Below are 11174 nucleotides of genomic sequence, written 5' to 3' on the forward strand. Positions count from 1 at the left end.
TAATTGTAATAAGCTCTCTATAAAAAGGACACGTTAGATGCTATGGGAGCAGTGCAGTGACTCATACATGAGGCTGCACGCTCTGGAAGGTGACATATAAGACACAAGGGAGTGTAACCAGAGAGGCTGTGAAAGCTGTTGGGCAGTGAGACAGAGACCATTCATTGAGTCAAACGCTTGGGGAAGGCTTTCCTGGGGACATAGCCAAGTAGGCAGGACACTTCCTTCCCAGGCTAGGGCTGTTCCCCCGACAGCAGACACCTCGGGGAAGGCACAAAGTTATTTATGGTATGAACATTGTCCACATTTATTAGGACTCTGTGGTTGCAAGTAATGAAAACCCAGGGAGCTAAAAAAAAAAAAAGAAAAAGAAAACCCAGGGAGCTAGTTCAAGCAAAGTTGATTCATTAAAAGGGAGCAAGGCTGTCTGAGAATTCAGTCAGAGATATAGACTGACTCTAGGACCAAGAATAGCATCTGTAGGACTTGCTCTGTGCTTTCGGTCTCCCCTCCACACCGCTCTTTCTGCTCTCTTCACAGCCACAGGGATGGATGGCACTGACCACCCACAGGCCCCGTGTTCTCGGTCTCACATTCAGCCTGGAACACCGGAGAAAGGGTAACCAATGATCTTGGTTTGATTGGGGCTCTTCTCTCAGGCCCTGCAAAACTGGAATGTTTGTTCACCCTAACAGCAGGTGCTCCACATGTGCTTATCGAATAGCTAATGTTCTGGTGCCAGTCACAAGCCAGGGTATTGGAACCGCCATTTAGCAGTCCTGAACTCCAATGTAAATTACATGCCACCTCCACCTCCACCCTCTTTCACGTCAACCTGTTTGCAACCTGTCATTACTTCCTGGTTTTCTTCCCAGCGCTTGTTACCACCTGAAATTATCTTGTTCAATTACTGGCTTGAGTTCTGTCTGTTTTCCCAATACTAGAACATGTAGAACTATTTCTCTCTCCCCTACTTTTTTCTGAGATATAGTCTTGCTATGTAGTTCAGGATGGCGTTGAACTCACTGTGTAGCCCAGCCTGGCCTCAAATTCATGGTGATCCTCCTGCCTCAGCCTTTTGCCTGCTGCAATTATAGATGTACATCACCACGCTCGGCTAAGAACGTTATCTGTATTGTTCATCACTGTATCCTCAGTGCAAGGATAGTGCTGTCCCCTTGTAGGTACTTAAGAAATATTTGAGGGTTGGGGATATAACTCAGTGGTGGAACACTTACCTACCATACACAAGGCCCTGGGTTTGATCTCCAGCACTGGAAAAAAAAATTGTTAAATGAACAGACAAAATATAGAAGAGGAACAGGTGTGTTCCACGTGCAGGGAAAACATGGAGGAGGAAAGTCACTGCTGGTTCTATACTGGGAACAGGAAGTAGTGCAGTTTGGCTGGAGAGTAGAAAGCACAAAGAGAAAGAGTAGGTAATGATTTGATAAGGGGCTTAGTTAGGGCCAGATCTCTGCACCAGAGCCCACGCCTTGCTGTTAGCTTCTTTAAACCTGTGGGAGGCAGCCTAAGCAAGGCTATCTCCTTTCAGTCGCTTCCAGTCACACAAGTAGTGAACATCCCCGTCCAAAGATCTGCTTTGTGACAATGCCAGACAGGAGCGTCTTATGATGATGCCAGGTACAAGTGCAGGCACTCGAGCGTGTAAAGTGCTTGCATGTGGAGCACATCTGTGATATCAGTACTGTGGGAGGCTGAGGCAGAAAGGCTGAAAGTTCAAGACCAGCCTGGACAAATTAGTGAGACCCTGTCTCAAATTAACACATAAAAGAGGTCTGGGGATGCATTTGAGCGGCAAGGGCCTGGATTTGATTCCCAGTACCACAAACCAAAAAAATAAAAGGGAAAAGAGAGAAAGAAAGAGAGAAGGAAAGGGGAATGAAAGGGAAGGGGGAAAAAGGCTGTAGAATCTAGAAAGTTGGACACTATACCACTAATAGGGTGAGTAATAGAATGACATGTAATTTTGTTTACTTTTTAAACTATCTTTGTGGGACTAAGTCTTTTACAATAAGCAGGAAAAAAATCCAACAAAGTTATTTCTATTAAAAAAAAAAATCTCCATCTTCTATCAGTTCGGTGGAAAGTGACAGGTCCCTCCTGCCAGGGGGAACTGGGACAGGGTTGAGTGTGAGAGGCTGGGCCTTTCCTCCCTGCATGGGGAAACATGACTCACTCCACCAGTCAAGCTGCTGTGAAAATGGAAAGCAAGCTCTCAAGGAGACTCACAGACTGGCTCCTCAGCAAGTGGGAGAAGCCAGTGTAATCCTGCCCGTCCCTCCTGAGAGCTCCCTCAGGTCTTAGCCGGGTAGACCCCAGCCACCTTCCTCTTGCCTTAGGGGCAGTGGGGTAAGAGACCGTGGGCAGCTCCCTGTCTTCCCCTCAGAGCTCCATCCCAGCCAGGCTTCCAGAGAAGGCCTCCTCCCTCTGCAGCCTCCAGCATCCTCCTGAAGCCCCAGCCCTCACTGCCTGCTGCCCTGAGGTCAGAGAGGGCTGAGGCCTCAGGAGAAAGCAGGGCCTCCCTCCTGGGGGCTCCAGCCTGACCCCAGTGAGGTCCCCCTCACCTGCCTGCAGGACCACTTCCTCCTCCACACCAGGTCCCCATCAAACCTGCCTGACAGAGAGGTTGAAAGGTAAGTGAAGGTCACAAGAACCTAGAGTTAAATGCAAGTGTATTTTATAAATGGTCCACGTAAGAGAAATTATTGTTGAGACGATCAGAATTGGTGATCACAGCATGAGAATCTTCCATTTTCTTCTCTTCCTGGCTTCCCCTTCCCTTCAGTATGGGAACCCAAGAATTCAATCTATCATACTGAGTGGCTGCAGGGAGTCCAGACTTCTTGCCAATTTTCCAATGGTTCTTGGAGATGAGCTACTTAAAATTAGCAACAATAATATTAGGGGTGCTGATTAGTTTGTACTATATGAATTTGAATTTGACTCTTTAAAACTTTTTTGGAGGGCTACGGGGTAGTGCTGAGGATCAAACCCAGAGGCTCATGCACGCAGGACAAGCACTTCTAGCACTGAGCTACATCCCTAGCTCTCCACTACCATTTTTAGCTCACCAAACAATTTCCTGGGAGCGAGCTGGATTTTATGTGACAGACACTACCCTAAGTGATACACATAGAGTGTCTCATTAATCCTCATGGCAGATTTATGTAGTAGAGACTGTTATGTTCACATAACAGTGAAATTGCTGCTCAGGGAGGTTAATTAACTTGCTAAAGGTCACAGCACTTGTAAGGTAGACCCTGGCATCAAAACTAAACCGTCAGACTCCAAAATCCACAGCGTGGGGCTGGGAGTGCAGCCCAGTGGTGGAGCACTCTTCAAGCATGCATGCAGCCCTGGGTTCAATCTCCAGCACTAAAATAAAAACAGCACCCAAAAACCTCACAGCTTAACCACTGAACCACAGTCTCATGTCTTGTCTGCACATAACTGAACAGCTGTTGTTGTTTCTTCCAGGCCACTCCTGGCTATTAGACTGGGCCGCCATTCCTCCACCTTGTTTCAGACAGCACTGGCTGTGGCTAATTCCACTCAAGGCCACTTCCAGTCTCACTCACAACTTGGATGAGTCAAGAAGACCTCGTGATTCCATAAGTGAAAACTTAAAATTCCATCCTACAGGAAAACCTAAATGTGGACATCCAAAGGCCCCTCAGCCTCCCAGCACCATTACTTCACCAGGCCCCCTCTGCTGAGAAGGCCCCTCTGTCCCTACCCATTTCACCTCGGACAAACTGTGCCCCACACCCGTGTGCTGGGTCTTCTTGGAGAGAGAATGAGAACAACATCTACAACAGTGGCGGCAAAATCCACTGTAGCTTCTCCACCTCTCTCCCTGGAAGGGCACTTTGGCTCGCCATCCCAAGTACTTCTGCCCCTTCAGTACCCACCATGTTCATTCCTGGACTGGGTTTCCTAACCAGAAGGTCCCCAAAAAGCCAGTCCCCCCATGTACAGAAAATGCTTCCAGGAAACTTTTATTTTTTAGTCCAATATACATAACATAAAATCCATCTCGGGCCGGGGATTTAGCTCAGCGGTTTTGCTGCCTGCTGTGCAAACACAAGGACCCAAGTTCGATCCCCAGTACCAAAAAAAAAAAATCCATCTCTATAGGCAGCTTTCAAAAATAGTGTTTTCACCATCTGTATTAGTCCATTTTCTGTTGCCAATAACACAATGCCACAGACTGGGTGCATTTTAATGAAAAGAGGTTTATTTTGGCTGTCAGTTCTGAAGGGCAGAATTGAGAAGCTGTATCTGGTGGTCTTCCCCTCTTTTTTCCCCCCAGTACTAGGGATTGAACCTAGGGCCTTTGTACTGAGCTGCATTCCCCAGGCTTTTTTTATTTTTTGAGACAGGGTCTCACAAAAGTGCTAAATTTCCCAGGCTGGGCTAGAACTTGCAATCCTCCTGCCTCCCAGAGTGCTGGGATTACAAGCATGCACCACCACTTGGTGGTGACTATTTGCTGGCAGTCTAGACATGGTGTGGGGCATCACAATGGTCTTACCCTCCCCACAGAAATCACCAGGATTCAAAAATCATCCAGGCTCGGGCTGGGGATTTAGCTCAGTGATTCTGGTGCCTGCCTTGAAAGCACAGGGACCCAATTTCAATCCCCAGTACCAAAAAAAAAAAAAGAAAAAGGAAAAAAATCATCCAGGCTCTACCACAACAGAGGAATCCCTGACTTTTCAGCTTTTTTTCTCACTGCTCTTTTGCAGATTGTGTCCCAGCCACACCTTTGCCAGCCTTTCCTATTTTCCTGCCTTTGCTCAGGCAGAGAATCCTTCCTGAAATCGCATTCCTCCACCACCCAAACTGCTTTCCACCATGAAAGTCCATGCTGCCTTTCTTTAAAATCAGTTGTGGATGGGGCCGGGGATTTGGCTCAGTGGTTTCGCCGCCTGCTGCGCAAGCACAAGGACCCAAGTTTGATCCCCGGTACCAAAAAAAAAAAAATCAGTTGTGGATGTGGCTCAGTGGCAGAGCATTTGCCTAATATGCACAAGGCCCTTGGCTCAAACCCTAGTGTTGCATACACACACACACACACACACACACACACAGTCTGGATCGTTCTCACACTTAGCAGTAAAATCATTATGCTAGAGAAACAAAGACACCCTGCAGTACAAGGACTTAAATAAGCCTTCCTTGATTCCTGTCTGCTTTCTGTCCTACTTCTCCAGTTTTCCTTTTGATTCCGTGAGCTGACAACCTCCTGGTACATTCTTTCTCTGCTTAAGCTTCCCAGAATCAGTTTCTGTTGCTTGCCATCAATTACCATGACTGATGCCCCTGCCTCCCTCCTGCATTGCTATCAAGTGAGATGCTGCGTACTCAGGTGCTTTGCAAACAGGAAAGCGAAGCAGAAATGTGATTTATCATTCCTTGCTGCATGCCCCCATCCATTGCCTTCCATCATACAGCCACCTCCAACAAAAGAGAACCACCAAAACAACTCCCAGTCACATTAGCTAGAAGGAATGAAGGGCCAGAAGAGCTAGCAATAAGGCCCCAAAATAGAACACTCACGTTACACTTGATAATTACCTCCCTGACCATGACTTTTGCAATTATATAATTCCCAAGGTTTTTTTTACATTGTAAAAAGATAGCAAATAATCTCCAAAACCACTTACTGAAGATGCCTGACTCCATTAAGGGAAGTTTAAATGCTTTGTTTAGGTCCTCTGTCACTTAGCCACCACAGGAGAGTCAAGGACCTTTTCTCCCCTGTAGCTGGGAGAAATCATTCCTTTCTAGAAATGCTAGAAAATCCTCTGGCATTTTTCACCAATATAATTTACATATAATAAAGTACACAAATCTTGAGTTTACTGTTGAACAATCTTTTTTTTAACTAAAGAACATTTATTTATTTCTAAGACTTTTTTTGAGGACATAACTAAACTGTGTTATCATTCCCCACCCCATCTTCAAAAGCTTAGTACAGTGAATGTTATAAAGCAGATATAAACAATCTGAAGGACTGGAACCAACACTGACAAAGAACAACTTCCATCCAAATCATCATAAAAATGTTTAAGTAAAAAAAAAAGAAAAAGGGGCCAATGGAGGTTTCAGATTGAAAAGATCCTCACATCTCACATTTCATCTAATACATTCAATCCTGGCCAGAATGTAACAAAATGGAAAACAGGATTACCATGATACAAAACTCCCACTACAGCACACTGCACACACCTGTGTTCCAAGCCCACTCCCAGCCCCTAATGCTTCCAACACCATTATTTTTCAGCCTGTTGGGCCCACCGACAAAGGAGCACGCAGATCTTCTCTTTAACGTAGTCTTTGTTATAAGGCTGGTAAGTCTGGGTATCAGCTCAGTAAACAAGGCAACTGAGGTCTGTCAGATCAATAAAATCAAACAACTGATCGATATCACATGTGATAGAGGGGCTGTTGGGGTTCATTCTCTTCAGATGTTCTTCATACATTTTACAAACCCCTTCCATGCATTCATTGACAGACTCATAGTCAGCGTAAGTTCTGCCTTCTGGCCTCTTGGCACCAGCAAAATAGTGTGAGACAATCACCCCAAACTCTTTTTGTTGCAGCCACCACTGACTCCACAAGCCACACACAAGCTCAGCCACAACGTTCCCCCGATCTTTTAAATTTTATTTTTAGGACCTGAGAATGAAGCATATACTGGATAAATTTTGATATATTTTGCATAATGCCCAGGCATCCGCTACCAAGACAGAGAATGTTTCCAACAGCCCAAAAAGGTCCCACTGCCTCCCCACAGGAACCACTCTTCTGAATTCTGTTGCCACAAACTGACAGCTCCAGTGCTTCATTAAAAGGTAATCATGCCCTCTTGTTACCTTTGCTGCCTTGTGTGTGCCATGTTGTTTCTGCTCTGCCATGCCTGTTTGTCTTCCCTGTCTTGGAGCCAGCTGATTATGGACTGAAATAGTAAAGCTGTGGACTGCAGGGCCGGGGATTTAGCTCATGGTTTCGCTGCCTGCTTCGGAAGTGCAAGGTCCCGAATTCAATCCCCAGTACCAAAAAAAAAGCTATGGACTGCAAAGACAGAGCAGAGCAGATCTTGATTGCTGAGAAGGAACAGGAGAATAGAAAAGATGGCCTGTGGACATCACAGGAAGCTGCAGGACTCCACCCTTTGCAGCCTCAAAATTGCAAAAGTGAAGGACTTTTCTTTAAGAAGGAAGCCCCAGAGAACCATATTCCAGAATGGTGGTGGCCTAGGGAAGTTGTTCCAAAATGGTGGCTTAGGGTTCATCAGAATTGGATTCAGAGGGCTCAGCAATCCAGGCACTCAACCCCTACAGCCAAGAGAGAGGGAAGACTGGCTACTACTGCTCCAGCTGGCAACAGACGTTGGCATCATCCACGCAGCACTGGTTTTAGGTGCATGCAGAATGGAAGAGTTGTGGGAAGCTTCCACTCAGATTTCAGAAGGCCTGGGAGGCCAGGCAGTGTGCCCCTGAGAGGGCAGTGTGTAAAGCTGTGAATGTGAAGCTGAAGGTGCAGTGGAGAGGCCATAAGTATGGCAAAGCCAGAAGTGTGGATTGTCTGAGGAAAACTGCGAAGAGGGAGCAGAGCCAGCCCCAGAGAGAAGCCATGGGAGCTACACCCACCAGAAGTGCCATAGGGGCGGAGCCACACAAGCCCTCTGGAGTTCACAACTTGCCACAGATTGCCTTGGATGCTGGAACTGTGGAATGTAATGTTTGGCCTGCTGGATTTTGGACTTACTTTGGTCCCATTCCTTTGTATCCTCCTGTTTGTACCTTTTGGAATGGTAATGTCTATCTTGTGCCATTGAATGTTGGAAGTGTTTTACTTTCTTTTCAGTTGTACAGGGGCTTGCAGCTAAGACTTTGCCTTAAATCTCAGAGTGGACTTCAGACTTGGATTTTTCAGCAATGCTGAAACTATTAGGACTCTAACAACTCTTAGAGATGGACTAAATGCTTTTTTGCATAAAGGGATACACATGAGTCATTGGAGGAGCCAGGGGTGGAATGTTGTGGTTTGTGCTTAGATGTCCCCTCAAAGCCTCATGTAGATGAGATGGGACTTTCTTTTTCAGAGGTACTTGAATCTGGAATGTGTGATGCTGGGGATAAGGGCATGTGATTACTAAACCACTACATGCGAGTGATTAGTTTGACACTGCCCTAATCCCGGTGGTCTGGATGGAATAAAAGAGGCAGAAACTCTTTTCTCCCTTCTCAGTGTGAGAAACTGAAAGTGTAAATAAGAACCAAATGGATGATAGCAATTGGGAAGTAGGAAGAAAATGTTCAATGAGGAGGAGAACAAGAGGGGCAGCAGGAAGAGCAGGAAGGGAATAGGGATTAAAAAATAAAGAATGGAAGTAAAACAATAGCAAAAGAGTTTTGTAAGTGGAGAGGGGAAGAAGGGTTGAAAGGAGAGGAGGGGAACAGGGAAAAAAAGAAGAATCAAGATATATTATGTACAGGCACAAATTTCCTATGATGAATGTGACCATTATGCATGTCAAAAGTGTACCAATAAAATTAATTTTTTTTAAAAAAGGGGGAATCATGAGCTGGGAATGGCACATGCCTGTAATCCTAGCTACTCAGGAGGCAGAGATATTCTACAAAAGGTTGTTAAGTTCGGGTGATATTTTGGACTAGCCAGAATTTCTCTGTGGATGAATGACATGGTGCACAGACAAATCCAGAAGTGACTTCTTTGATCCAAGTAATAACACCAGAAACCCATTTAGTCATGGCAACTGCTCCATCCAAACACACACAGACAGGCACAAAATAATCAATTCAGTTTTACTGATATGTAATCATTCAAAGACTCGAATGGTTTATTTTTGGTACCAGGGGTCAAACTCAGGACCTTGCACTTTTGAGGCAGGCGGCAGAGCCATTGAGCTAAATCCCCAGCCCTTGAATGGTTCTTCAGCTGTGGTATTAGTTGGCAACAAAAGTGCATGTAGTCCAAGTTCGATCCATGGTACCAAAAAAAAAAAAAAGTGCACATAGCATATCCACGTGCACATCCTCCTGAAAAATATATCACACAAAACAAGCATTGTTGCTTTGTTCTCTGTCAACATCAGTAGACTCATCAACCAAGATTGCATACCACAGTGACTCGTTATTCCTCTCTAACAATTGTGCCTCAGTAGGCTCTGCTATCTCATCAATTCACCTAGTTTTTGTGCTAGCTGAAAGAGGAACATGTGCCACTTTTTGAACTGCAGCCTCTCCTAAAATGTCCTTAGCAGCAGGCAGGATCAACTCTGCACCAGTAGTGCGCCTCAGCTTTAGCATCGCAGTTAGCCACAAAGAATGACACTCCCGGTCTATACACATTTGATGAAGTGGTGACCTTCAATAATTGCTTCTGTTCTTTGTGTTGTTTTTTTTTTCTTTTGAAAAACTCCAAAGATTTGTCTCTTAATGGAGGGTGCTTGGTCTCCATGTAGTGTAGCAGGTTTGAAGATTTCATCTCTTCATTGGCTAGCTGATCACCACATATTCTACAAAGTGGGCTTGGAAAATGTGAATCACCTATTGCAACAAACTCATAACTCTTGGTCTTTGCTTTTAAATGCAGCTTTGTTTTTGTTGAAAGTCTTACAGTCTTCTTCTATCTCATTATTGAGTCTTTCCCTCTTTTCAAAGACAGTCACCAGTGATGTTTGGTTTTTTTCTTACTGTAGCTAAGGTTAGCTGTGGGCTCACCAAAACTCTGACTGAGACAAGTGCGCAGTTCAGGAACAAGGTGCAGATGGAAGTGGTAAATAAAATAATGGACAGGCCATACATGGAAGAAAATGAGTGTCAGATTCTGATTTAAAGCCTGACACCAGAGGCAGCTTAATTGTCACTTGCCACAAACTAATTGAGCTTTGATATGAGTCTGCAAGCAACTGATTCATTACGGCCCTGTTCAATCTCTCTGCTAATGTTACTCTGTATTTCCAGCCACTCCTCAGTGCTAGCATCACTGCCTCAGCTCTACCTCAGATCCTCAGGTACTTGGTTCTCATAAAAAGCCTCAACTTAGATCCCTCATATGTGCAGTTCACAGTAGGGTTCGAGCTCCAATGAGAATCTAATGCCATGCTAATCTGACAGAAGGCAGAGCTCAGGCGGTAATATGAGTGAAGCTGTGAGTCCCAATGAAGCATCACTCATTCTTCCACAGCTCACCTCCTGTTGTGTGGCCCAGTTCCTGCCAGGCCATGGACCCCACAGACCACTACAGGTCTGTGGCCAGGGCATTGGAGCCCCCTGCTTTAATCATAGCATTGAGCCAGGCATGGCAGTGCAGATCTGTAATCCCATCTCTCAGGGAGGCTGAAGCAGGAGGATCACAAGCTATAGCTCAGCCTGGGCAACTTAGCAACTTAGCAACTTAGTGAGAACCTGTCTCAGAATACAAAATTTAAGAAGGGCTGGGAGCTGGGCATGGTGGTGCATACCTGTAATCTCAACACTAAAGGCTAAGGCATGAGGATCATTACAAATTCAAGCTCAGCCTGGAGTACATAATGAGTTCAAGAACAGCCTGGAATACATAGTGAGACCCTGTCTCAAAAAAGGAAAGGGTTAGATCCCCGGTACCAAAAAAAAAAAAAAAAAAAGGAGAGGGATGCTGGGGATGAAACTCTGTGTGAAGGCCCTGGGTTCAATTCTCAGTACTGAAATAAATAAACAAAACACCAGAGTAGAACAGACTGTTGTTTTGTGTGTGTACAGTTTTAGTTCTATTCTAGCAAAGCAACTTGTACACTTTAATATTTAAAGCTGAGCATCTTCTTTCCTTTCCAGTGAAAACAAAAATTTAAATTTTAAAATAAATAAAACTATAATGTCAATTTCAAATAAGTCCTACAGGTTCTCCTAGTTCTTCCATCAAGTGTAAAGTTTCAGGTCATCATTAGGAGGGAATTTTATTTCAAAAATGTCATCTTAAACTGCAAAGGTGTCTATTCAACCTCATGATTAGCTGGGTGTAGTGGGGCATCCCTCTAATCCCAGCACTTTGGGAGGCTGAGGCAAGAGAATCTCAATTTTGAGCCCAGCTGGGCAACTTAGCAACTTAGTGAGAATTGTCTCAAAATAAAAAATAAA

At 44.9% G+C, this 11174-nt stretch overlaps 1 pseudogene; it reads right to left on the bottom strand.

Annotated features, from left to right (window-relative positions):
- Window positions 1-5992: 5992 nt before the first annotated feature.
- On the bottom strand, window positions 5993-6601 carry LOC101703984 (enhancer of rudimentary homolog pseudogene; annotated as a pseudogene).
- Window positions 6602-11174: the final 4573 nt, after the last annotated feature.

Source organism: Heterocephalus glaber, unplaced genomic scaffold, assembly GCF_053883595.1.
Source record: "Heterocephalus glaber isolate CG9 unplaced genomic scaffold, H.glaber_assembly_v1.0 deba00001452, whole genome shotgun sequence".
NCBI lineage: Eukaryota > Metazoa > Chordata > Mammalia > Rodentia > Bathyergidae > Heterocephalus > Heterocephalus glaber.